This window comes from Lygodium microphyllum, chromosome 11 (assembly GCF_053477565.2).
Source record: "Lygodium microphyllum isolate KBCC chromosome 11, Lygodium_microphyllum_v1.1.10, whole genome shotgun sequence".
Lineage (NCBI taxonomy): Eukaryota > Viridiplantae > Streptophyta > Polypodiopsida > Schizaeales > Lygodiaceae > Lygodium > Lygodium microphyllum.
The window spans coordinates 5,131,936-5,157,948 of record NC_141145.1 but is presented as its reverse complement, the minus strand read 5'-3'; the positions used below and the strand labels follow the sequence as shown (position 1 = coordinate 5,157,948).

The window sequence follows — 26,013 nt, the reverse complement described above, 5'->3', positions numbered from 1 at the left end:
GGAACGATTTCCGAAATCACTTCTGACAGTGAGATAGAAGCATGGATGTACTGCTCTCCCTATTAATGGCCATAGCAGAGCCAGAGACAGAGGCAAAAGGTGAATCAGAGGACCTATTCTTCTCTTACAGAGCACCTACAGAGGCAAAGCCGAAGTCTGAAGAGGATGATGATGAATCTGAAGAAGGAGACTTTGAAAGCGAGACAGAAGAAATCACTCCACCCACAGAAGGTATAGATGAGGAGGGAGTTCCAGAAGCTTCAGAAGCAGAAGACTCCATGCTGTGGGACCGAATAGCAATGGTACCCTTTGGATTGGTAAATGGATCTTTCTATAGGTAGAGCCTATATAAGAAGTGGATCAAGAAAAATAAGCTATCTTTTATCAGTGGTTCTTATCGCACCCATCCACACTTTTCAAGAAAGGATGATGATGATGCTCCTTGTCAACAAGTACCAGTCTCAAGGCCACAACAGAATTCCGAGAGCCCCTGTTTTGTAACATTCCTGGATGCATCCTCTGAAGAGGAGTCCTCAAGCTCTAAGGTAATTAACATTCAAACCAAAATCGAGACAGCGCTAATCCCATTTCACCATTTCAAGGGGCAACCTAAGTCCTTACTGCAAGAAGACTTTGGATCTAGTGGGACATCAGAAGAGGACACCACCCCCTTGAAGGAGTCAGATCTGTACCTAGAAGCAGTCAGTGGGACCTTCATCTGTGAAGTAGAATGTGAAAGGCAGTTAACCTTTGTGGATGCAAATGGCACTGAACACCACTTGAAGGTGGGTAGTAGCCTACCAGAAGAGGAGTTGTCAACCTTGTACAACTTGTTGGAAGAGAATTTGGACATGTTTGCATAGTCCTACAAAGACCTAAAGGGGATTGATCCCACAATATGTCAGCATCATATTGATTTGGAGCCTAATGCCAAGCTAGTACGACAACGAGAGAGGCGAATGAATCCAAATTATTCAACCTTGGTGAAAGCAAAGCTGCTGAAGCTTCTGGAAGCCGAGTTCATCTATCCAGTGGCAAATAGTGAATGGGTTTCACCCATCGTGGTTGTACCCAAGAAGAATGGCAAGCTTCGTATATGTGTGGATTTCCGCAAGTTGAATTCCAAGACCAAGAAGGATCACTTTCCTATCCCTTTCACAGACCAATTTTTGGACACAGTGGCAGGACATGAGCTTTATTCCCTTCTGGATGGATTGAGTGGATACAACCAAGTGCAGATAGCAGAAGAAGATCAGTCCAAAACAACCTTCACCACAGAATGGGGGACCTACGCTTACCGAGTGATGCCGTTTGGACTCTGCAATGCCCCTGCTACCTTCCAATGAGTCATGATGGCTGCATTCCAAAATCATTTGCACGACTTTATAGAGGTATATTTGGATGACTTCTGTGTCTATAGTTTGATTCGTGAACACTAGGGACATTTGGAACAATGCTTTGACCGATGCCAGGAGTATGGGATCTCCCTCAACCCCGAGAAATGCATCTTTGGGGTTTCTTCTGGAGTTCTGTTGGGCCACATTGTCTCTGTACAAGGGATATCAACAAACCCTGCAAAGATCGAGAAGATCGTAGCTCTGACAGCACCCACCAACCTCAAACAGTTGAGGGGATTCCTAGGCCATGTGGGTTACTACAGAAGGTTCATAGCTTATTTTGCAACAAAGGCAACCTCCTTGCACAAGCTTCTGAGGAAAGATGCAGAGTATATTTGGACGGAAGAATGTGACAAAGCCTTCAATATTCTGAAGCAGTGTCTGGTTGAGGCACCCATTCTGCAACCTCCTGATTGGATGAAGGAGTTTCATGTACACACTGATGCATCAGTTGAAGGGCTAGGTGCTGTCCTATGTCAAAAGGGCCCCTCCAAATTAGATCAACTGATATATTATGCAAGCTGAAAGGTCACTGATAGGGAACAGAACTAACAAAGCTTGAGTGCTTGGCAATGGTGTTTGCACTGGAGAAGTTTTTCCACTACCTACTATCTACCCACTTTAAATTTTATGTGGATCACGAGGCCCTGTCCTTCCTAATAAACAAAGCAAACGTGAAAGGACGAATGATGAGATGGCTCCTTCTATTCTAGGCGTTTGACTTTGAGGTAATTACCAAACCTAGTCCTTCCCATGTTTTGGCTGATCATCTGTTGCGTATCCCGCAGATTGCAGACGAGAAGCAGGATGATCCAGTCCTCCCTAATGCTTCCCTATTCCTTGTAGAAATTGTAACCCCCTGGTATGCAGAAATTGCCAATATGTTGGCAATCCAATAGTACCCTCTTGGCATTTCTAGTCAGGAAAGGAAGAAGCTTATGTTAGAATCAGCCCCCTACACCCTGTTAGGCGGTGCACTATACAAGAAAGGCAAAGATAAAGTGTTCAGAAGATGTGTTGCAGGAGATGAGATTGGGATTGTTTTGAAGGCTTGCCATGATGAGCCGTGTGGGGGTCACTTTGCAGGAGAAGCTACAGGCAGGAAAGCTCTACTAGCAGGTTACTAGTGGCCGACCCTCCACAAGGATGCATATGATTACTATAAAAGATGTGATGCTTGTCAGCGAATGGGGAAACCCACCAAAACAAGTGCCATGCCATTGCAACCTATCCTTCCTTTGAAGCCGTTCGAGAAGTGGGGCATCGACTTCGTTGGCCCAATCGATCCTCCCACCAGAAGGAAACATAACAGATATATCCTGGTATGTACGGATTATGTTACTAAGTGGTGTGAAGTCAAAGCTCTAAAACCGGACAATGGTAATAGCATGGCCCTGTTCATGTACGAGAATACCATCACCTGTTTTGGTAGTCCGCTAGAGCTGGTAAGTGACAGAGGCACTCATTTCATTAATAAAGTCATGGAAGAGTTGACATAGCTATATAAGATCCGCCATCGCAAGTCCACTCCTTATTACCCCAGAGCCAACGGCCAAGTCGAGGTCACCAATCACATCCTCTACTCGATCCTGACAAGGACAATTTCCACACATCATTGTGATTGGGATGATCGACTTACAGAGGCCCTCTAGGCGTACATAACCTCCCATAAAGCAGCTACATGACAGACACCCTTCCAGCTGGTGTATGGTACAGAAGTTGTTTTCCCTGTTGAACTGGAATTGCCCTCTTTGCGAGTGGCTATTAAAGAGTGTTTGGGGGATGATGATTCACTGCAACACCATCTCCTGCACTTGGAATGTTTGGACGAAACTCACAGGATGGCTTTACAGTGCATGGAAGCCACGCAAGCTCGACGTAAGGCTTACCATGACAGCTTCATCAAGCACAATGAGTTCAAAGAATGTGATTTGGTCCTAGCTTATGATTCACGATTTGGCAAGTTTCCTGGCAAGCTCCAATAGCGGTGGATGGGCCCATATAAGGTACTTGTTGTCAACCCTAATGGCTCTATCCAAGTGCAGGCCGTTGATGCCTCTGATGATCCCTTCCTGATCAATGGATATCGCCTGAAGAAGTACTTCCCTCCTTGGGAATCTTGACAATCACAGTCACCTGATTCTTTCCCCCGTTGGCGTGGCACTGTAACTCTTATGCTAGTTCTGATAGCCATTCTTCAGCCACTCCTGATGAGGTGGACGCAACCCTCTGTCCCCTCAGCCCTACCTTCCAGCCCTGATCTCTTATCCTCTATTTTCCACCAACGGCAGTGGCAAGGATGGTTCTGACAAATGGTATTTCCACCATTCCCTTTCTTAATTCGAAAAAAAAAAAGAAAAAAATATATATATATATCGGTCATGGGAGAAAAGGACTTCGGTCCCTGTCATGCCGACCTATTCTTCGAGAAAAGGTAGAGACACCCTCGGGAATAGGGGAAAACAAGAAAAAAGAAAAGAAAAAAAGAAAAAAAAAAACAAAAAAACAAGACAAGAAAAAAAAATCTGTTATGGGAGAAAAGGAAGAAATTCCCTGTCATAACAGGCCTCGTTCCAAGAAAAGGTGGTTAACACCCTTGGGTGAGAAGCTGGCTGCGGAAAAGGTGGCAACACCCAGCAGTCCAAAAAGTGGATTCATCAATTGACATCCCCAGGATCCAGTTCTGAAGCTGCCTCCCTTGGTACGCTGTGTCCTGTGCCTTTCTGCAGAGCGTTTGACAGTCCTCTAGTAGATGCCATGTCCTATGTAACACAACGTTCGATCTGATGGCTACCTCCCTGGGTACGCCTCTTCAACAACTGACGACGCGATCTTCATCGACAAACAATCGAGTGACGCGAGCTTTCATCCTAACTGGATGGGGAAGTGAGGATGGTTGGTCTCTGTAATTATCAATAGAGAGAGAGACAGAGGGTGGGACGAGTGACCATTCTTTTCCCTTTAAATCAAATGAGAGGTGAGAAGTGTGAATGAAGTGTTGCACGCACGGGATGGACCTCTCAATGCACAAAGCATGATTTGTTTCTGTGCACTGCACCATAAGGCTCCCTAGCCTTCCTTCTCGCATCGTATGCCGGCATTGGGCGGGATGCATAGTTGCACCATCAAATGCGCATAAGGCATACAACCTTTGCACAAGTGACCGTGAGGATTACATCAAGAGGTTTCAGGACATGGCTGCCCTCTGTATCTTTCAACAGAGCGTGAGATAGAGGGTGGGCTGAGTGTGACTTGAGTTTCTTCAATCGATTACCGCGAGGTAAGGATTGAGGGATGTTACAACCCTTGGCGCAAGGTATGTTCTCTTTTCCCTATGCATCCATGGGGTGGGTTTCTGCCATCATCACAGGACATGTCACCCTGTTCTATACACTACACTGTAAGGCTCCCTTGCCTTCCTCCTTGTAACTATGGCAGACGGGTTGGACGCACTGATGCACCATCAACTATGCACCTTGGCGTACTCCTTTGTACCATTCCTTTGTTAATTCCTAAACCGAGTGTGAGATATGGGTTTCAATCATTATTTATCGAGTGATGTTCGTAATGGGGCGAGTGACTGTTCTCTCATCCCATCTGAGTATTGTAAGCTGAGTGACTCTCCTTCATCAGCGACACCGACTCGACGAGACTCATCCACCAGCTACCTCCCTGGGTGCTGCCGTGTGGTCCCTGCCACGAAGGACGTGTGCTGTGAAGATACCTTGGTACCTCCTGCAGTCGACAACGACAGTGGACGTGTCAACTTTGATTCTCGACAACATGGGCCAAGTTTTTCTAACCCTACACTTTTTGTTGTCAGTGATGTTCATGTTTTAAGTGTGGGGATGTTAGTGGTTGGTCTGTCATATGGTATTAGGTCCCTGTTGATCAGTCAACCCTACCCATTAAGGTTTTATGTGTGGGGACACATCCCTGCGCGTCTACCTTGCATACCACCCTGCATATACCTCACTTTGCTCATGCATGTATGCCATGACTTTCTGTTACACTCCTGGGGTCCCTTCCCTACCCACCCGTCCAGTGTCCCCCCTCCCTTGGGGATGTTCCTCCTTCATTTTCCTTTCTCCTTTATTTTGTTGTGTTTCTAAGTGAACGCACCCTACCTTCCCCCAAACTCCAATCCAAACTTATAGTTCTGTTCATCCCTTTAAACTGTCCAATTTTCCTTCTTACCTACCCATGTTCCGATGCACGGTTCTCGAGTTATTAGTTTTTGAAGTATTTTGCACAAATTAGACGGTTTTCCATGTGAACGCGCTTTTATTGCTTCGAAACAGTGATCTGACATCATAGCCCTAACAACCACTTTCCCCCTGACATTTTTTCTTTTTACTCCGTGTCATTTCGATGCACGGTTTGTCCATTATTAATTTTGCGGTTTTTCGGGACCTTTTCGTGCGTCTTTTTGACATTTTTCCATGTGAACCTGCCTTGTTTGCATCGAAATTCAAGTTTGACTTGACAACCATGTCCATCACACCTTTCCCTAAATTTTTCCTTTTTTCTCCCTCTTATTTCGACTTTTGTATTATTAATTATTAATTTTTAAATGTGTTTTTGAGTGTCTTTTTGGTGTTTTTTGCATGTGAACGCCTCCGAACCCTATCGGAACTACGTTTTAACATGATAGGCCTGTGAAAATCTATCCCCCGCACATTTTACGTTTTTACTGCACTTCGTTTCGGTGCACGAATCGTTCCGTATTAATTTTCGAATCCCTTTTCGGGTTTGTTTTTTGAGTTTTTTCCATGTGAATGCATCTTGTATCAGTGGAAACGGTGCTTTGACACGATAGGGTTGTTGGGCACGTTCTTCTACACATTTTTCCTTTTTCCTGCACTTCGTTCCGATGCACAGATCTTTCGATATTAATTTTCGTTTGCATTTTTGGACCTGTTTTTTATGTTTTTTGCATGTGAATGCCCTATCTTCCACCGGAACCCCCGTTGCACTTTTTCGCTGTCTTCCCCCTGCTGTCCTGCACAATTTTTGTTTTTACATCATTTCGTTTCGACGATCGGATTGGGCGATATTAATTTTTCCTTGTTTTGACGTGTCTCGCGTGACTCGTGTTGCGCATGAACGCGCCCATTTTCGATTTTACGTGTCTCCACATACCCCCGTCGCGTACCCCGTGCCGATGTCCCGACGCCATTCCAATCCCGCCACGGTAAATTTTTTTACCCCGCCCCGCGCACGCGCGCGGGACGAGGGCGCGCCTTTCATTTCTTTTTTCTATTTTTTAATTTATTCCTTGATTTCTTTATTAATTAATTTAAAATATTAATTCCCCTCCCCCTCCCGCGGCCGTTACCCCTTCTCTCTCCCCCCCTCTTTCTTTCTATCTTTTTTCTTCTTCTTCTTTCTCTCTCCCCGTAACCCCCTTTCTCTCTCTCTCCTCCTGCTTCCCTCCTTCCTCCTCCCTCCCTTCCTCCTCTCCCTCCTCCTTCCCCCACCCTCTTATGTGCAGCGTCACAATGGTGTAGTCTTGGGATGTGTCTATGTTGTCCCGCTTTTGGATTGAATAATACAAGAGTATACCTTGAGCTCATATTGTGTTACCTTTCTGTGCCATGTTAAGTGCGTAACGAGTGCAAGTTTATCACACTTGGTATCAGAGCAACTCTTGCTCAGAGTGAAGGAGTGCTCACGGAATCAGGAGGAAAGATCTAGTGCCCCGAAGAGATCGTAGTCGTAACAACCCACAGCGTGACGCCCCACGTCGCGTCGCCCCACATCGCGTCGCCCTGGCGCGATGCCCCCCGACGCGTCGCCCCGGCGTGACGCCCCCAACCTCGACATCCCACCGTCTGAAGACGTGATGCGGCTTCCCCGCGGCACGACCCACACCACCACAGGCGAAACACGGCTTCCCCGCGTCGACACCACTACCAACCACATGGAGGAAGAAAGGGAGAACATCACCCTCCCGACACTGGAGGAGAGGAAGAAGAGTAGGGGACAAGAATGGAGAGTGGCCCAAGAGGAGAAGGTGGCCGGACTAGAAAGACAATTAGATGGTATGTTAGGCATGCTAGAATCAATATGGAGGAACATGCAGATGAAAGAGGAAGAGGAAGAGGAAGAAAGGAGGAAAAAACTAGAAGTAGAGCAGGGCTATAGAGAATGGGTGAGTCAACAACAAGAAGAGGAGAGGAGACACCGAATGCAAGAGGAGATGGATAGAACGGGTAGAGAGGAGTCATCTAGGAGGGCGCAAGATAGAAGGAAGGAGAAGGAGAAAGTAGTAGAATTAGGAAGCAAAAAGAAAGACAAGAAGAAGGAGAAGAAGCACCATCGCAAAGAAGAGGAAGATAGCAGTAGTTCAGAAGATGATTATGGAAAATTCAAGATGCCCCAACCCGCCAAGTACAAGGGAGAGAGAGAGATGGGTTGGTTCTGAAGAAATGGATCGCAGAGGTGGATAGGTACTTAAAGTATTCAAGAATTACCGAAGACAGGAAGGCGCAAGTGGCAGTCATTTACTTGGAGGAGGACGCTGCCAGTTGGTACCTGTTAGAACAAGAGTAGGGCCACACAATCTATTCGTGGGAAGAACTCCAGGAAGAACTGAAGGACTACTTTATTCCAAAGCTGGAGAAATTCAAAGTGAGAGATGAATGGAGGAACCTCAAGCAAGCACAGGGAAAGATGAAAGAGTATGTCAGCAAATATAGGCAAATCATGCTGCAGCTACCAAACATGGATACCGACACTAAGCTACATGGATTTTTTTTTGGGATGCAAGAATGGGCTAGAAGAGATGTGGAGAGACAGGAGCCAACAAGCTTAGCAGAAGCCATGAGAATGGCCGAACGACTGGTGGACCTGGAAGGCAGAAGAACAGCACAAGGGAATCAAAATAGGTTCAACAACAACTTCAACAACACCTTCAACAACAACAACTCCTGGAACCAGAGGCCCAATGCTCCTAGAGGGGCATTCACAGATACAAGGAGTCAAAACACCACGGCCGTATCCCAAACCGCATTAGTACCAAGAGGAGCAGTAGGGAGATGGGGAAACAATCACTACAGGCCAACCCCTAGCACATCATATGGGCCCGCAACATCAAACACATCGTGGTTGAGACCCCCAAGCCCTTCCACCGGCATCAGATGCTTCAAATGCGGGGGTCCACACCACCAAAACAGATGCCCAATAGAAGCCACAGCTTCATCGAGCGGATCAAGGGTGAATGCAACTTGTGCATATGGAGGAGAAGAACCACTACCACCGCGTATCCAGGAAATCCCAAATGGGAGTGAAGAGAGCATGGATCACCCAAGGGTAGGGTCAGTTAGTGCCCGACCCCAATGCATGGCAGCCAGGGTAGCGGCAGTCCACCATCTATACATCAAAGGCCGAATGGGCGAAGGAAACCAACCTATCATGGTGGACACAGGAGCAACACACAACTTCATGACACCACAGTGTGCAGCAAAACATGGATTGAAGCTATGAAAAGCCCCAGAAGGATTAATAGTAACATTCGCACAAGGAGAAGCCAAGGAAGTAAAACAAGTCTTTGTAGTCCAAGTGGAAGCCGACAAGTGGAAAGCGAAACTCAACTTCTTAGTAATCCCCATGGATGATTTTGAAGTGATATTAGGCCTAGAATTCTATAACAAGTATGTCATTGCAATGTTTGGTAAGGGTGTGAATGAAATGATGCTAGATATGCAAGGAGAAGGTGTAAGAGTACCATGCGAAAGAATGCAGCTACCTGGTAGGACCCCAATCAAGGTGCAAATGAAGGAGAATAAGCCAGGAGTATCATGCCAAACAGTAAAACCAACTACAAACCAACCAAAAGGCCAGACCCAAAAAGCACCGGTCCAAGGGACCGTTATCAGGCCACGTATCATGACATGCAGTGCAAAGCAAGTCGAGAAGTTAGTCAAACAAGGAGATATGGTCTATCTGTGTATGATCCGACCAATTGAAGAAGAAGAAAATGGCAAGAAACCCAAACAACAGAAGAGGAACACAGAAGTGGCAGAAATACTTGAAGAATTCAAAGATGTAATGCCAGCCGAACTACCCAAGGGTCTACCACCCATACGAGATGTGGATCACAAGATTGAGCTGATTCCAGGGTCTGCCCCACCGGCCCGAGCTCCCTATCGCATGAACCACACCGAGCTCGTGGAATTGAAGAAGCAACTACATGAACTAGAAGAACAAGGATTCATCCGCCCTAGCAAATCCCCCTTTGGTGCTCCAGTGTTGTTTGTAAAGAAGAAGGATGGGGGACTTAGACTCTGTGTAGATTATAGGGCTCTTAACAAAATCACCATAAAAAACAAATACCCTATGCCCCTAGTGGAAGACCTCTTAGATAGACTGCACGGGGCCAAGCACTTCAGTCGGATTGATCTTAGATCAGGATACCACCAAATTTGCATAGCCGAAGAAGATATCCCAAAAACAGCCTTCCGTACCCGATATGGTAGTTTTGAGTGGTTAGTATTAGGGTTTGGCCTAAGCAATGGGCCAGGCACATTTTATGGCCTCTTGGATGGAATTTTTAGACTAGAGATAGATATCTTTGTCATTATCTACATAGATGACCTCCTAGTCTACAGCAAGACCTTAGAAGAGCACAAGCAACACTTACGCAAAGTTTTTGAGAAATTGCGGCAGCATCAGTTATATGCCAAGCCGGAAAAATGTGAGTTCCCGGTGAAAGAATTGGAATTCTTAGGCTTTATTGTAGGATTAGATGGAATCAAAGTGGACCCTAAGAAAGTGGAAGCTGTCCAAAGATGGCCTGTACTAAAAACTGTAAGAGAAGTGCGGGAGTTCCTAGGCTTCACAGTATTTTGTCGAAGATTTATCAAAGATTACAGCCTTATCACTGCCCCCCTCTCCCACCTCACCAAAGACGCACTCAACACGGCACAGAAAGGTAACACGATATGAGCTCAAGGTATACTCTTGTATTATTCAATCCAAAAGTGGGACAACATAGACACATCCCAGGACTACACCCTCGTGACGCCGCACATAAGAGGGTTCACCACTGGGCATAGGAAATCACACGTAGAGTGGAAACAAGGCAGGGCTTTGAGTCACTACTACTCCCTATATAGGTGCAATCGGTAGCAATGGCATGGTATAGCTACAAAGCCCTTACACTCACCCCCGCTTAATGGATTGCTGACCTCAGCAATCTAAGGGTAGCGTTTGTTATTTGACTCATCCGGGGTCTTAACACAACTTTTCCTAGCAAGCTGGTCAGTGTCTGCCGGTCTAAGGGGACCGCGGGGTCTTAACACAGTCTATACTATCAGACTGGCCAGTGTCTGCCGCACTAAGACGTTGGGGCTTTTTCTTTTTTGATGGAGTTATTTGTGATGATTGCTACCATGCGAGTCCATCCTCGACTCAATTACATTTGAGGAGTGGAGGCACATTTGGGGTCTATGATTGAGAACCGCATTATTTGTTGAAGTGTTGAGGCAGCTCAAGGGTCAGTAGAAGGAGCAGGGGGTTCTCCTCGAGCCAAAGGGCGAAGGCATCCTTTCCGCATTCACGGGCCTCCGCTTCTGAGATCCAAGTGGCCTCCTTGAGTGGACGCCCGCGCCACTTGGTGAGGTATTCGGGGAAGCCTCTTTGTTCTCGGCGTCGGAGGAATGCTTCTACTTCGAAAAGACCATTGGAATGGAGCATTGGTACGTGCCGTCCCCATTGGTTGTCGGGATAGAACCTGCACAGAAGACGAGCATGAAAGGCATTATGAACACAAACACTATCTGGCAGGTCCAGCTTGTAGGTGACTTCGTTCAGCACGTCAGTGATTCGGTAGGGTCCATAGTAACGGTGATTGAACTTGGGGGTCATGTTTTCGAGAAGTGACATATTCTTAGAGCTCACTAGGACCAAGTCTCCTTTGGCGAATAGTACCGCCTTTCTCTTCTTGTTTGCTTGCTCTGTCATTGTTATCTTGCTCTGCTCGAGACTTTGCTTAGTTGCTGCATTGCGATCTCTCCATTTCTTCAAGAATTCTTTTGCATCTTGATCCTCCGCTTTGGCCGCTCCGGATGCTAAGGCTAGTGGTGTAATGACTTCTTTTCCTGTGGCTAACTCAAAGGGAGTGTACCCCATAGCCGAGTGGATGGAGCTATTATAGTGGAATTCCAAGACGTCAAGGTACAAGGCCCAATCTTTCTGATCCACTCTAGCATAGCTGCGGAGGTAATCTTCGATGCCTTGGTTGACTCGTTCTGTCTGCCCATCTGTCTCCGAGTGGAAGGATGATGAGAATCTTAGTTGGGTTTCCAGAGTCTTGAAGAGTTCCTTCCACATGTCGCTCATGAATCTTCCATCTCTATCTGATACAATGGCTAGTGGTAAGCCATGCAATTTAAACACATGTGTGAAGAAGAGGCATGCTACCTCCTTGGCATTCAGTGGTGGTTTGGCCGGGATGAAGTGGGCCTGTTTGGAGAAATAGTCCACCACTACAAAGATGATTGTGTACCCATGGGATTTTGATAGCTCCACAATGAAGTCCATGCTGATGACATCCCATGGGCAGTTAGGTACTGGTAATGGTTGTAGTAGTCTGGCTAGTCTTGATCTTGGTGCTTTGACCATTTGGCAAGTGGGGCAAGTTTTGATGTAGTCTATCACTTCTTCCTTCATGTTCGACCAAAAGAACTGCTTCCTAAGGGCCTCCAAGGTTTTTCTTTGCCCTTTGTGGCCTCCAATCTTGCCGTCGTGTATCTCATGCAGGATGAGTTTCTTTAATTCCACATTGTTGGGGATATACAATCTCTTGCCTAAAAATAGAATACCCTCTTCTAAGGTGTACATTCCATGTGGTGTCTTCTTTGCTTCCACATCTTTGATTATCTTGTGCATTTCTTGATCTTGTTCTAGGGCCTCTTTGACAAGTTCTATGAAGTTGCTGCTGACCACACTGACAGCTTTCAGGTCAGCTTTCCGGCTCAAGGCATCTGCTATTTTATTAGTAGAGCTGGGTTTGTGCTTAATCTCCAGGTCAAATTCGGCTAGGAAGTCTAGCCAGCGGGCTTGCTTTGCTAATAACTTGGGTTGGGATTGGAAGTATTTGAGGGAGATATTGTCGGTGAAGACTATTGTATGCTTGTCTTGGACATAGTGCTTCCATTTTCTAAGGCAGTGGATGACTGCCAACATTTCTTTCTCATGTGTGCTCCACCTTGTTTGAGCATCGGTAAATTTCTTTGACTCATATGCAATGGGGTGACCCTCTTGGACCAGTACACCCCCTATGCCATAGTCAGATGCATCTGTAGAGGGGTTTGGTGAAGTTCGGCACCCTTAGGACAGGAGTTTGGCTCATGCACTTCTTCATCTGCTCAAAGGCTTCCTGCTGCGCGTTCCCCCATGTAAAAGAGTGTTACAGTCACACCCCCATTCACATACAAACCTCCCCCTCCTAAGCCCCCATTCACATATCCCTTCCCACACATACACGCAAACCCCCCTTCTACGCCCTTTTTTCCCATCCCCCCCGAAGCGCAGACCACAACGAATTAATTTACAAACAACACACACACCCATACCCTCTTCTAGGCCCCCTGTCACACGCAAGGTGTGCGTGCGTATGGCTGTTCGCGTGCGTTGTTCGTGCGGGAGTGTGTTTGTTTGCAACTGTTCATGCGCGGGGACGCGCATTCCACTTTGTCCGTGTGGTGGTGTGCTGCAGCCAACCGTTCACACACACTCCTTATCAATTGTTCACACGTAGCCGGGTACTGCCCTTTTAATTTAAAATCCCGCAAAACCCTAAAAACACATTTAAAAATGTAAAAATTTCTTAAAAATCAAGCAAAAATAACAAAATTTATAGAAAAATTCCTTTAAAATTCCCAATATTTTTGCAAATAATTGACATATTTTTCCAACCTAATTTTTTTTAAAAAAATACAAAAAAAATCAAAAATTGAAATTCTTTTCAAAACCATGAAAAAAATGGAAAAAATTCCTTAAAATTTCATAAAAATGTCGAAATAATGTCAGATTTTTTTTTGCAAATTCTACGAATTCTTTTGTACATTTTCCCAATATTTTCTCATTGAAAATGCTTTCCTTAATTGGCAAAAGTATTAATTGGAGCCAAAACCCTAAATTTTTTTATTTTTTAAAAATAAAATTCAATGGAAAAAATCATTTTTAATCCCCCAAATGAGCTAAAAAATAAATTAAATCCGATCACATTCTTTACACTTGATGCTCATGATTGGTTGTTGAAATTTCATGTCCACATCATTTTTATAAAAAAAACAAAAAACAAAAAACAAACAAACAAACAAACACATCAAAACACACTTTTAAAAAACAAACAAACAAACAAAAAAATAGCCAAACCAAACTTTAAAAAAAAAAAACAAAACAAAAAAACAAAAACAACCCACAAAACTAGACAATCATAATCTTAAATCCAAATCAATCCAAACCCCTAACATCTCCATTTTTTTTCTTTGGTCACACGTCCCATTTGTTTTATTATTTCTTTTTGGTCAATGTGTTAGTTGTTTTTCCGTTTTCCTGTACAATAGGACGACTAGTCTTAGTCAGCCTTTTATCAGTTTTGTGGATTATCGGTGGATTGCGTCTTTCCCTTTTCGAGGCCGTCGTCTCAGACTTTGCAGACAGACCCACACATTGCCAGGTTTTTTCTCTTTTTTCCTCTCTCACGTTGCACCATAACACACATTTAAATTGTGATTAAAATCAATTGACCGTTGCACATACACAAAATTAACAGACTGCACTTTATAAAATTGTAACAAAACGAACTCGAACGTTAATTGTAAAAGGAATCCCGCCATTGCACGAGCACCTTTGCACCATAACCCACTTATTTTTTGTAAATTAAAACCCATTCACCAATGCACATGCACACACGTTACAGACACCTTTAACTTGTAATAAAATGAACCCCTTGAAGTCACGCATGCATGCACACAAGTGCCACAGATCATGTAATTATAACAATAAACTGCATTAGTAGAGACCCAGTCAAGTAAAGTTGTGTCAAGTCTAAGAGGGGCTGGGCTACGTTTCCGACTCACCATGCATTAACGGATTAAACATTAATAATGAACTATGCTTAATTGATTATTGAAATAAGATGAGTTGTTCGTTTCACCCATCCACTTCACCGCACTGTAAGACCCTGAATGTTTACGGGGATTGGGTTTTCTTGGTCAAAGATGTCAATCATATCTGTTCATGTCTATTTTACTAGTCCGAGTCTGTGATTCTGTTTGGAGTCTGTTCAGTGTCTAGGTTACGGTATGCGTGACACTTTTGTTTTATTTTGTGTGTTTGATTAGGGGGTTTTGGGTGTCTGTTTGTACTACATATTCACCAAGCTTTCGGTTGCATATATGCATAGGTCATGTCGAATTTTCGGTAGGATGTGGTTTGCTTGGGGTGGTTTAGTCCAGTCAGTCTTGTCCTAAATCTTTCTCCTGTCGATGGTCTCAGTGGTGGTTTTGTTTGTGGGTTTTGCAGGTTTTCTCTTTGATTCCTAGTTTGTGAGTGTGGTTTCTACTATAGTCTGAATGGCATCATTTTCTTCTTCTTCCCCTTTGATTGTGGTACAGTATGTTCCCCTTGCAGTCCATGATTATTCTCTCCTTCTAGAGGCGGATTGCATCAGACATGCAGGCCTTAGACCATTTATTGCCCTCACATTGCTGTCAGTAGATGAGAAGCTTTGTTGTTGAGAATCAGCAATCACACTCACTAAACAGACTCTTTGTATGGAGCTTCAGGGTCAAGGACATGCAGGCTAACCTATCCCATATGCACAATGGTGCCTACTGCAGTTTCCTACTTTCCTATAAAGCATTGTACTTGCTTCCTTTTCTTAATGCAATGATAGTACTCTTTTCATTTCAGTGAAGTGTCAATGTCATTGTCCACATACACAAGATTGTGTTTATGAGTCCAAGTCTCAATCTTGGAACCTAATTCACTTGTGTAACAAACAGTGTCTTTATCTTCTTCATCATGAGTCCACACTTCTTCTTTCATCCACCATAACTCACTGCCATGCTCTAGATCCCGCATTTCTCACATAGTACCAGAGCCCAATTGGGCATGGCATTGCTTCTCCAGCCTCTCTTGATTCCTCTCAACCTCAATCTAGTTCAATGTCAGCTCATGACTTCATCTCCCAACTCTACTCTCACTGAAGCTTCCATGGCAGCCATAGCCAGCAACACCCTATCAGATTGAGCTGCTTATATCTCACTCCAGAGGTCAAATCTCTTGGAGCTTCCTTCTGGAAAAGTATTCCCCAACTCACAAAGCTTCCTTGTATCACATCAATCCATGACATTTGGCTATCTGAAGCTCAGCATTGTGAAAATTCTCAATCTCTGCTTTGTGTCTGCCATAACCAGACAGGACCTACCTCACTTGGAGCTTCAATAACTTCTCAATCAGGCCACTTCAGCTCTTGATTCCTTCTAGGGGATTGTTCTTCTACTCAAGGCACTTACCCCTGGTGCATAAATTGACCACATTGATGCGCCCTGACCCTGGCATTACAGAAATTGCGGAAACCTGTCCTGAACTACGCCGAATCTGATCGAGTGCCCTGTGTGCTTCATACAGTCCACAATCTGGAGGATTTTCATAGGGCTTTGATAGCCCATGAAGTCAGCTTCCTAGGCATGTAAAAAATTTTGAAAATGATCAAGTATAGCTCTTGCAATCTGAGAAAAACCAGGCCCCTGTCTCAGAAACCCTAATTCCACCATAGCCAAAATTTCTCAAGCTTTTTTTTCCTCATTTTTTCTCACTCCTGACACTAAACCAAGCTAAAGCCCACTCTAATCCATTAACCCAGCATCAAATCAAGGAGGGGAAGGACTTGAGAAGATTGAAGAACGACCGAACAATCCCGAACAAGAAGAATCAAGCTCAACATCAACACTGACATAGTGTGTTTTCACACTGTCACTAACTGTGTCTCTTGACACACTACATTCTGCTCTTCTATTGATAAAATCTCAGAATTTTGGTGTTGATTTGCTGCTGATCTTGCAACCTCAACATGGGAAAAGACTCTCCAAATGCTCGATTCAAAGGAGTCGGGTTTGACACCTGGCAACCCCGCATCAAGCTCATCTTGATGAAAAAGGGTCTCTGGGCCATCACAAATGTCAAAGAGAAGAAACCTCGGGATGCGGACCTTGCAACTACTTGGCAAAAGAATGATGACAGAGCCTAGGCCATTATCAAACTGGAGCTAGATGACAGTTATATCCACCATGTGGATAATTGTGAGACCTCACAGGATACATGGAAAAGACTTGACACCCTATTCATTGCACAATCTAAATCATCAAAGTATGGTCTCCTGATTGAGTTCTTCAGGCTTGAAATGAAGTGCAGCACGTCACTTGCCACACATCTCAATTACATGGAAGGACTCCTAACCCAACTTGCAGGAATCAACATTAAAATGGATGAAGATGTTTGCATCGGTGTTCTACTTAAGAGTTTGCCTCCTGAATATAATAATGTATCAACAAGTTTAATCAACATGCCAAATCCTGAACTTGTTGATATCCAAGAATCATTGTTAGAAGAGGAAAAGAAGCTAAAAACTAAGGAAGAACCAAGTACTTGTAGAGATGAGCATGCATTATATGTTGGCAACAGGTACAAAGGCAAGAAGGATCAGCTCTTTTGTGACTTTTGCAAAAGGACCGGACACACCGAGAAGTTCTGCCATGCAAGAAAGAGATCCCAAAAGGCCTATCTAGTCGCAGTCAAAGAAGAAGAAGAAAATGGAGCAAAGGAAGAAGAAGATGAAGATGAAGACCACCAGGATCGGAAGGACAAGATTCATCAATCCTTCTACTCTCATAACTCTGATAGACTGTTTTAAAAGCCTTGTACTTCCTTGCCCTAATGCTTCCTGCCATAAGCTTTGTAAACTCCTTATGTAACTTAGCATTACAGTCCCTGTACACTTTGTGAGGCCCCTGTTACAGCCTCTGGATGTCCATCATGTTTTGGTGCCCACACTTCGCCTTTTCTGCAACAACCTCTGGTGTCTACCATGTTTGTGGTGTGCCCACACTTTGCAGGTGGTTCTCATTACAGCCTCTACACACTTTGTGCCTTTTTAGTTGTGATTGAGGAGGGGTGTTGAGAATCAGCAATCATACTCACTAAACAGCCTCTTTGTATGGAGCTTCAGGGTCAAGGACATGCAGGCTAACCTATCCCATATGCACAATGGTGCCTACTGCAGTTTCCTACTTTCCTATAAAGCATTGTACTTGCATCCTTTTCTTAATGCAATGATAGTACTCTTTTCATTTCAGTGAAGTGTCAATGTCATTGTCCACATACACAAGATTATGTTTATGAGTCCAAGTCTCAATCTTGGAACCTAATTCACTTGTGTAACAAACAGTGTCTTTATCTTCTTCATCATGAGTCCACACTTCTTCTTTCATCCACCATAACTCAGTGCCATGCTCTAGATCCCGCATTTCTCACATTTGTTACTCCTTCTTGGCTTCTTATAAAAACCAGTCTCACCTGGTTTATAACCGTACCTTCAGCTTATCTACAACTAATATCCATGAAGCGTTGTGCTTGCTCCTTTCTGCTTCCTTTGGCCCAGCGGTAACCAGTTACTTACTGTTGAAGAGATAGTTACGCTCTTGAAGAAGGAAACTTCTACCCCCTTACTTCTCAATCAACTTATTAACAGTTCAGGGGTCTCTATTGCTCCTATCTCTTCTCCAGTATGGAAGTAGTTATGTTAGTTCCTCCAGAACCGATTTATGACGAGTAAGTCAGCTTCTAAGTATCTTTCCAAGGAACTGTTCACAGCTTCTGTGAAGATCCTAGAGGGTGCTAGGTTCAACTGGGCAAGCTTCTTACTCTCCAATATGGATCAACATTTCCAGCGTGTATGGAAGGGTCAGATCATTAATGTTTCCTATGGTGCTTTCTTACAGCACATGATCACTTTTGCACCTCCTCCTGGTGGTGTGCCAGTGCCTGATTCTGTTCCTTTACCGCCGCATCCTCCACCATCAGTCCCCTCCCCTCCACCTATGCAACCAAATTCAGAAGATGAGGAGTCCCCTATTATATTTTCTCGCAAGAAACGCCTTTATACAAAGGGTCCTTCCAGTCCTCTTGTACTTGCTTCCCCTGTACCCGCACCTGTTCCTACTGTGTCTGATAGTGCCCTTCCTTCTTTCCTCTCCTGTCCTAATTTATTTTCAGCCCAAAAGGAAGGACAAATTGATCAGCTAGCTGCCTTCATCCTTACATACTATATTATCTGGACCTATGCTTTCACAGCTAGTTTCAAATGTCGAGTCCACTCTGGAAACCTCCCTTACCTCTTGTCTTCAAACAATGTATACCAGTGTTTATACTTCCTTGCAAGACAAGGTGGATTCCTTGATTAGTCAGGACTAAGGCACTGGAGGATTTGTCTGCAAAAAGGGCTACACTTTTTGATATTAATGCTCAAATGACTGCTGCCACATCCTTAATGGATTCCCAGAAGGAAACTATCCAAGAGCTAGAATCTAAGGTTGCTAAGTTGGAAGAGGAGAATGCATCCTTGCACCTTGAGAAAAATTCTGCCCTTTAGGAAATGGCCACTTTGGCTAGTAAACTTGGTACTAGTGAAGGTCAGTTGCAGCACTCTCAGGCAACTGTAGAGTCCCAACAGAAAGTTATTGAAGAACTTAACCAAAAAGTGGCTGTTCTTTCTATTCCTTTGCCAACTCCTATTGTCCCTTCAATAATATCTTCCAAAGGAGAGCTTGATCAGTTGCACCATAAAGCTAAATTATGTGATGAGTTCTCCGCTAAGTGGAACGCCTTCAGCAGAGGATGAACTGTGTGCAGGAAGATTTTACCTGCTATACTGAATTGGTGTCACCTCCTCCTTCCTTTTGGATCAAATATAATCAGCAGAGGTTTGCCCTGTACATCTCTTTAAGCAATGTGGATTTGGAACCTCCAGAGGATGGGTTGTCAAATTTTTGGTCTGCGGGTCTCTTGAGAGCTGTTTTTGATAGATTTGTGGATGAGTTGGTTTCCCATGAGGCAGCCATGTATGTGCACTCAGTTGAGCTCCTGCTAGCAGATAGTTTGAAGTATTATCATGAGCAGACGTCTTGGTGTAAGGGACATGCTTGGCATCCACCTTTGGAGGCTGACGCTTTGGAACCTCGTCGTCTTCGAAGTGTTTTTCATAAATCTGATATCCAGCCATTACAATCTCAATTGTTGAGCTTTATTGCTGATCATCCGTTATTTACTGATTCCTTTTTCCAAGACCTTAGTTTCTATTGTTCTATCTATCCTTTGGATCCTGGTGATCTCCTTTCTTATTTTCTTATGCCGTATCGTTTCCCTTTTTATATTTCTCTTCTTTCCTCAAGTCCTGATACCATTCCGCTTTTATCTTTTACCCCTTCTGGATTTCCTCATATCCCTGTTTTTACTACATGTCCTTTTATTGTTGATCCTACATCATCACCTACCCCTTCTGACCCTCCACCTTCTGTTCCTCCTATTCCTTCTGTTTTCTCAGTGGATTCCCTTCGTACCTTTTTGTTGAATTCTCCATCTTTGCCATCTTCCTTATCCCTTCATTTGCCTTCCTTTTATGATTTATCTTATCCTCCTTTACAATGTTCTCCTCTTATTCCATTGCCCCCTTCATTTGATTATATCAATCTTCCTCCCCAGTCAGTGTTGGATACTCCAGGATATGACAGTGACATACTCCGTCAAAGACAATGGACGTTACATGATTGTGTGACAGGATCGGTGTTTAATTGGCCTCTCATTCTAGGGTCTTGGGATACATCTGCGGCATGTTCGAACTCTTACCTTCATTTTGCCAAAGTGCATGTTACTTCTGAGGATACCATTATTTGCCTTGTAGCTCATTTTTGTTGGTATCTTGCTTTCATGCATCAGCAATCAAAGCTGAATACTCGAAAGAGCATCCCTTAGTTGCTCATCAATCCAAATGTAGATGTGACTGTTGCTCAGATGGATGTTTTGTACTACTTTGCACAGGCCTTCCCTACCAGGTTCCTCATCTTACTGGAAAGGATGTGTTACTTACAGTTCCTCAAGAATGTGCCTCAGCATTTTGTTGATGAGAGTAAAGCTTTGGAGCGTTTAAAGCTTAGTATGCAGTTTAAGAAGAAATACCTTCATCCTACTTAGCAATGGAGCTTTTTCCTTATTGTATCATTCCTCCTTTATTAATGGAAAATTTCTTTTTGCTCTCCAATTTTTGGGGATCCATGCCATTCAAACTATATTTGTATATGGGTATTTTTTGTATTGGGTGATGTTTTTTTCAATTATGTGGAGCTGATGAAGATGAAGCTGTGAAGATTGATGCAGTTGGTTATCACATGGTTGCAGTTGCAGATTTGGATGCAGAACTCTTATATCCTTTAATAGTTTGAGTTTATAATATTGGAATGGTTTTTTTTTTGTGTTATTGGTTTTCCTTTCATATGTGTTTCAGATCCAGGTTATAAAACTGATATGTTGGGGTTGTGATCAAAGTGGGTGATTTATGCTGAATTGAAGATTGTTTTTAGCAGATCATAGAGCTTTTATTCTTCCATTTTCTTAGGTCGCGAGGATGCTTCCTTATTAAGTGTGGGGATATGTGGAGTGTGGAAATGATTGGTTTTTGGGCTGATTTTTTGTTGTTTTTGTTGTTGAATGGTTGTTTTTGGTGGTTGATTGTTTGAGTTTGAAGATGTTTTGAAGTGTTTGGAGTGGTTTGAGTATGTTTGAAAGGGTTTATGTTGATTTTTGATGAAATATGTTGTTCTGAAGAGTTCTGTAATTCTCTCTGTATGGTTCTGTAAGGCCTGATTTTCTTCTGCTTTGTTCTGTTTTGTTTCTATTTTGGTAGTTGAGATGGTTGAATGAATGTTTTGAGAGATGATTGAGAATGTGTGAAAAGGTTTATGAGAGATTGAATTGGTTTTGTTATGATTTTTATGGGTTTTGTTGATCTTCTGTAAAGTTTTGTAGCTTCTGTGCTTCTATAGCTCTGTTGTTCTGTACTTCTGTTGTTCTGTGGTTCTGTTCTATTTATTTCTGTTGAGTGTTATGATGGATGTATGGATGTTTTGGGAAGTGTTTTTGTCTTAGGAAAAGGATGAATGGAAGCTCTATCCAAGCTAATTGAAGTGAAGAAGTAATTACTGAAGATTTACAAAAGATTCACAGAAGGTAACAGAAGGATAGTGACAGAAGACATATCTCACAGGACACTATGATGTCCCTGGTGCCCCTTCGCATCTGACATACCTTTTGGGAGGTGTATCCACGACCTAAGAAGGATTATTGTGAGTGATTATTGTGTGATTTTAGTGAGGATATGATGTACTATTGATGGAGAGAGAGAGAGAGAGTCAGAGATAGTCAATTCTATTAAAATAGTGTAACTGCATATGAGAGATTGAGAGAGAGAACTATGAATACATTGAAGATGAATAATATGTGATGTATTTCCATTCAAAGATGGTGTATTCCCTTGTGTTCTTTGTTCTATTGATGGATTTTGTGAGGATGTTGGAGAATATGGTTGATTCTATCAAATCCGTGGGAGATATCTACTATGATGCTGCGTGAAGAATTGTTGTTTTCTTTGTTTTGATGATCAAAGGAATGAAATAAAAGCTTATTGATGTTACAAGATAGATTTTCTTGCAAGAGAATTCCCTTTTCCTTGGTGTTCCTCTTGGGGCTCCATTCTGGGTTGAAGCAATCTTAATAGCATTATTTTTGCAAAATTATCTTTCTACGACTGCTCCTTGTCAAATAATGATTGCTACTTGGATAGGGAAAACTCCTTTTATTTCATATTTTTGAACCTTTAGGTGTATTTCTTATATTCAAGTACCCAAAGAGACTCCTAGAAAACTTGACCATTCTAGTTTGAAAGTTATTTTCATTAGATATTCTTATTTTTCTAAGGGATATAAGTATTATGATCCATCCTCCAAGCAAGTAATCATAAGTCGTAATTCTATTTTCAATGAGCAACTTATAGGCAGCACATAGTCGCAAGAGGATGCTAGGAGGACTTGGTCATTGGAGGACATTGATGACAAAAAGTCATTACTCACTACTTTTCCTTTTCTATATGATGATGAACCTTCTTCACTGCATAATATTGACTCTTCAAATTAGGACTCACATCCTGTACCTATTATTGATGATGATGACCTTGGCATTGATGTTTATATTGATCTCCCAATTGAGAATTTATATGGTACCTATCATGTTTATGATGTTGATATTCTTGAGAATGCTCTCAATATTTGTAAAGAACTTGTCTCCTACAATGATGCCATGTCATCCCCACAAAAGGAAAAATGGCAAGAGGCTATGGAAATTGAGCATTGATCTCTTCTCTCTAAAGGTACATGGGTTCTAACTTAGTTAACACCTGGATGTACTACTATTAAATGCAAGTGGGTTTATAAGACAAAAAAAAAGAAGCAAATGGAACATTTGAAAAATTTGAAGCAAGGCTAGTTGTCAAACATTTTTTACAAATCGCAGGAGTTGATTGTCAAGAAACTTTCTCACCTATTGATCCTATTACTAGTATTCAGGTCTTGTTAGTTTTTGTTGTTGAGTTTGATTCGGAGGCTCATCAAATGGATCTAAAAATTTCTTTTCTTAATGGGAAATTAAAGGAAGAGATACACATGGAGCAACTCAAGGGATTTTCATGGTGAGAGCTATGGCAGGAGAGCAAGAGCAAGAGCAAGAGCAAGAGCAAGAGCAAGAGCCAGAGCCAGAGCCAGAGCAAGAGAGAGAGAGAGAGAGAGAGAGAGAGAGAGAGAGAGAGAGAGAGAGAGAGAGAGAGAGAGAGAGAGAGAGAGAGAGAGAGAGAGAGAGAGAGAGAGAGAGAGAGAGAGTCACAATGTGGGAACTCCAACAATCACAATGTGTGACCAACCTTCCCTTCATTCAAAGGTCATTTAAAGAATAAAGAATGTGTGACAGTGATGGGTGCCTGCCACTTGTAGTGTGTAGTGATGGGTACTATCACTATAATAATACACAGGCGGCTAGGCAGAGGTGCCTTTAACCCCAATAACCTCCGACTTAAAGGAAAATATGTACTAGTGAGGAGTGAAAAGAAAAATAAAAGACAATACAACATGTACACATGTATAACAGAATGCGGAAAGATGTAATCTCATCCCACGCCCATCAACCTCCTGAGGAAGGAAAAACGCTCTATAGAAAGGCTTTTCATGAGAAAGTCTGCAAGATTTTGATCAGTCGAGATCTTAAGAAGGTCAAGAGACTTGTCCTCAATGACCCCAAGTATGTAGTGATACCTCACCTCAATGTGTTTCGTCTTCGCATGGAAGACCGGATTCTTGGCTAACTAGATAGCACTCATAGAATCAGAATGCATGGTAGGGATAGCATCAATACCAAGGTCATGAACCAAATGACCCAAACAAATGGCCTCCTTGCAAGCCTCAGTGGTTGCAACATACTCGGCTTTTATAGTAGAAAGGGCCATGCATTTTTGCACCCTGGACATCCATGAAACCACACCTCAAGCATAAGTGAAGACATAACCAAAAGTGGACTTCCTACTATCTGCATGTCCTACATAATCAAAGTCAATGTACCCCAAGACTCCTATATCCTAGCTGCAATAGCATATGTGCATATCTTCAGTGCCCTTCAGGTACCTCAAGATACCCTTCACGACATCCCAATGCTTCTTCCCAGGTGTAGCCATATAGTATGCCACAACACCAACTACAAAGGAAATATTTAGATGAGTGGCTATCATGGCAATTGCCCACTATAGATGGATAGGGAATCTTGGCCACCTTGGTCCTCTGCTCATCTACCTTCATACAATCAACCTGTGATACTTCACATAAGAAGGTAATGGACATCCAATAGGCTTCATGTCCTGCATGTAGAAGCACTCAAGGACTTTATGAATGTACTCCCTCTACGACAGTAGATGAGTCCTTGATGCATGTCTTGTCTAATGCGCATACCAAGTATGTGAGAGGTCTCTCCCATATCCTTTATCTCAAAGCTATTCTTGAGTTGAGCCTTAAGAGCATCTAGCTCATCATTTTCTTTCCCTACTAATAGCATGTCATCCACATAGAGTACTAAAATACAATTATTGATCCATAGCACTATGTTTTAGCCTTGTGACTGCATAAAGGCATCGAACTTATGATACCATTCCCTAGGTGCCTACTTCAATCCATAAAGACTTTTCTTCAGCTTGTATACTAGGTACTCCATGCCAGGCTCTACAAAGCCCTTAGGCTGCTCCATGTAAATCTCATCATGCAAGTCTCCATGTAAGAAAGCTATCTTGATATCCATCTTGTACAAGTTCAAGTCAAGCTATGCAACCTATGCCAAGACTAAGTGCATGGTGGTCATCTTAACCACATGAGAGAAGACATCATCAAAGTCAATACCATGCTCTTTCTTAAAACCCTTTGCTACTTGTAATGAAAGAGACCTAACTGTCCTAACTAAGAGGAAGGAGAGAGAGAAGGACTGCAAAAGAAGAGGAAGAGGAGAGAGAAAGGCAAGAAAAAGAGAGAGAAAGAGGGAGAAAGGAAGAAGAGGAAGAAGAAAAAGAAGAAGCCATGGAAGCTTGAGAAGGTGAAAAGAGAGTTTCTTGATAATTTTTGTCATGCCTCAAAATACCCTCTTACACATTATATACAATCAGTATGACTAGTATGTTCCCATGCCATGTTCCCGTGATCCCTGTTCATTACAAACCATCCCGTCTCATAAAATTTTTGTCCTAAAAAACAAGGGATGTAGTCATGGACTGTAAGGGTGTGCCGTAGGAAATCAGCCATAACTTTGTGTCGAAAACTCCGAATGGGACAGTTGAGGTGTCATTGCCCATGAGATGTACTTTCAACCCAGGTGGGTGGGGTGGGGCTGCAATCAGGTCAGGACCAAAACTGTTACAAAATAAAGGGCTGTCCACGAATTACTAGTGTGCTGTCCCAGATGGTATGGCTCGAGAAAAATAACCATAACTTCCACTAGGGAACTCCGATCGGGGCAAGTAAGGTGTTGGCACGGTGTCAAAGAGTTTATTGTTCATAATATAAATCATGGGATTCTTATGAACACAGAAGAACTTTAGTAGGATTTATATGAGGAATTTGCATACATAATTCAGTCATTGTTACCCAACAACCAACTTAGTTACATAAGTTCTTTTGTATTTAGCATACAATTTTCAGTTGTACCATGTATATTGATTTAAAAAATTAAGTCTGTGGGAACCTACAACTTGGTCAGTTGGAAGAAATTGATAGTCTGCAGGATAAATCACATTGATTCAAGTGGAAAATATGGTTAGAAATCATGAAAAATGCCAAAAGTCCACTAGGTTCATGGGGGACCTGAGGTAATGAACCAAAGTGATCTGTAAGTGACCTAAGTAGGTCAAAAAGTAAAGTGGAATTGAGCAGGATGTAGCCCGCAATTTTCGGCGCAAAATGCGGGCCTGCAT

The 26,013-nt window shown here is 43.0% G+C and overlaps 1 pseudogene; it reads left to right on the top strand.

Annotated features, from left to right (window-relative positions):
• Positions 1 to 18,343: 18,343 nt before the first annotated feature.
• The window catches only part of LOC148028498 (uncharacterized), a 120,720-nt pseudogene continuing 113,050 nt past the window's right edge, over positions 18,344 to 26,013 (top strand).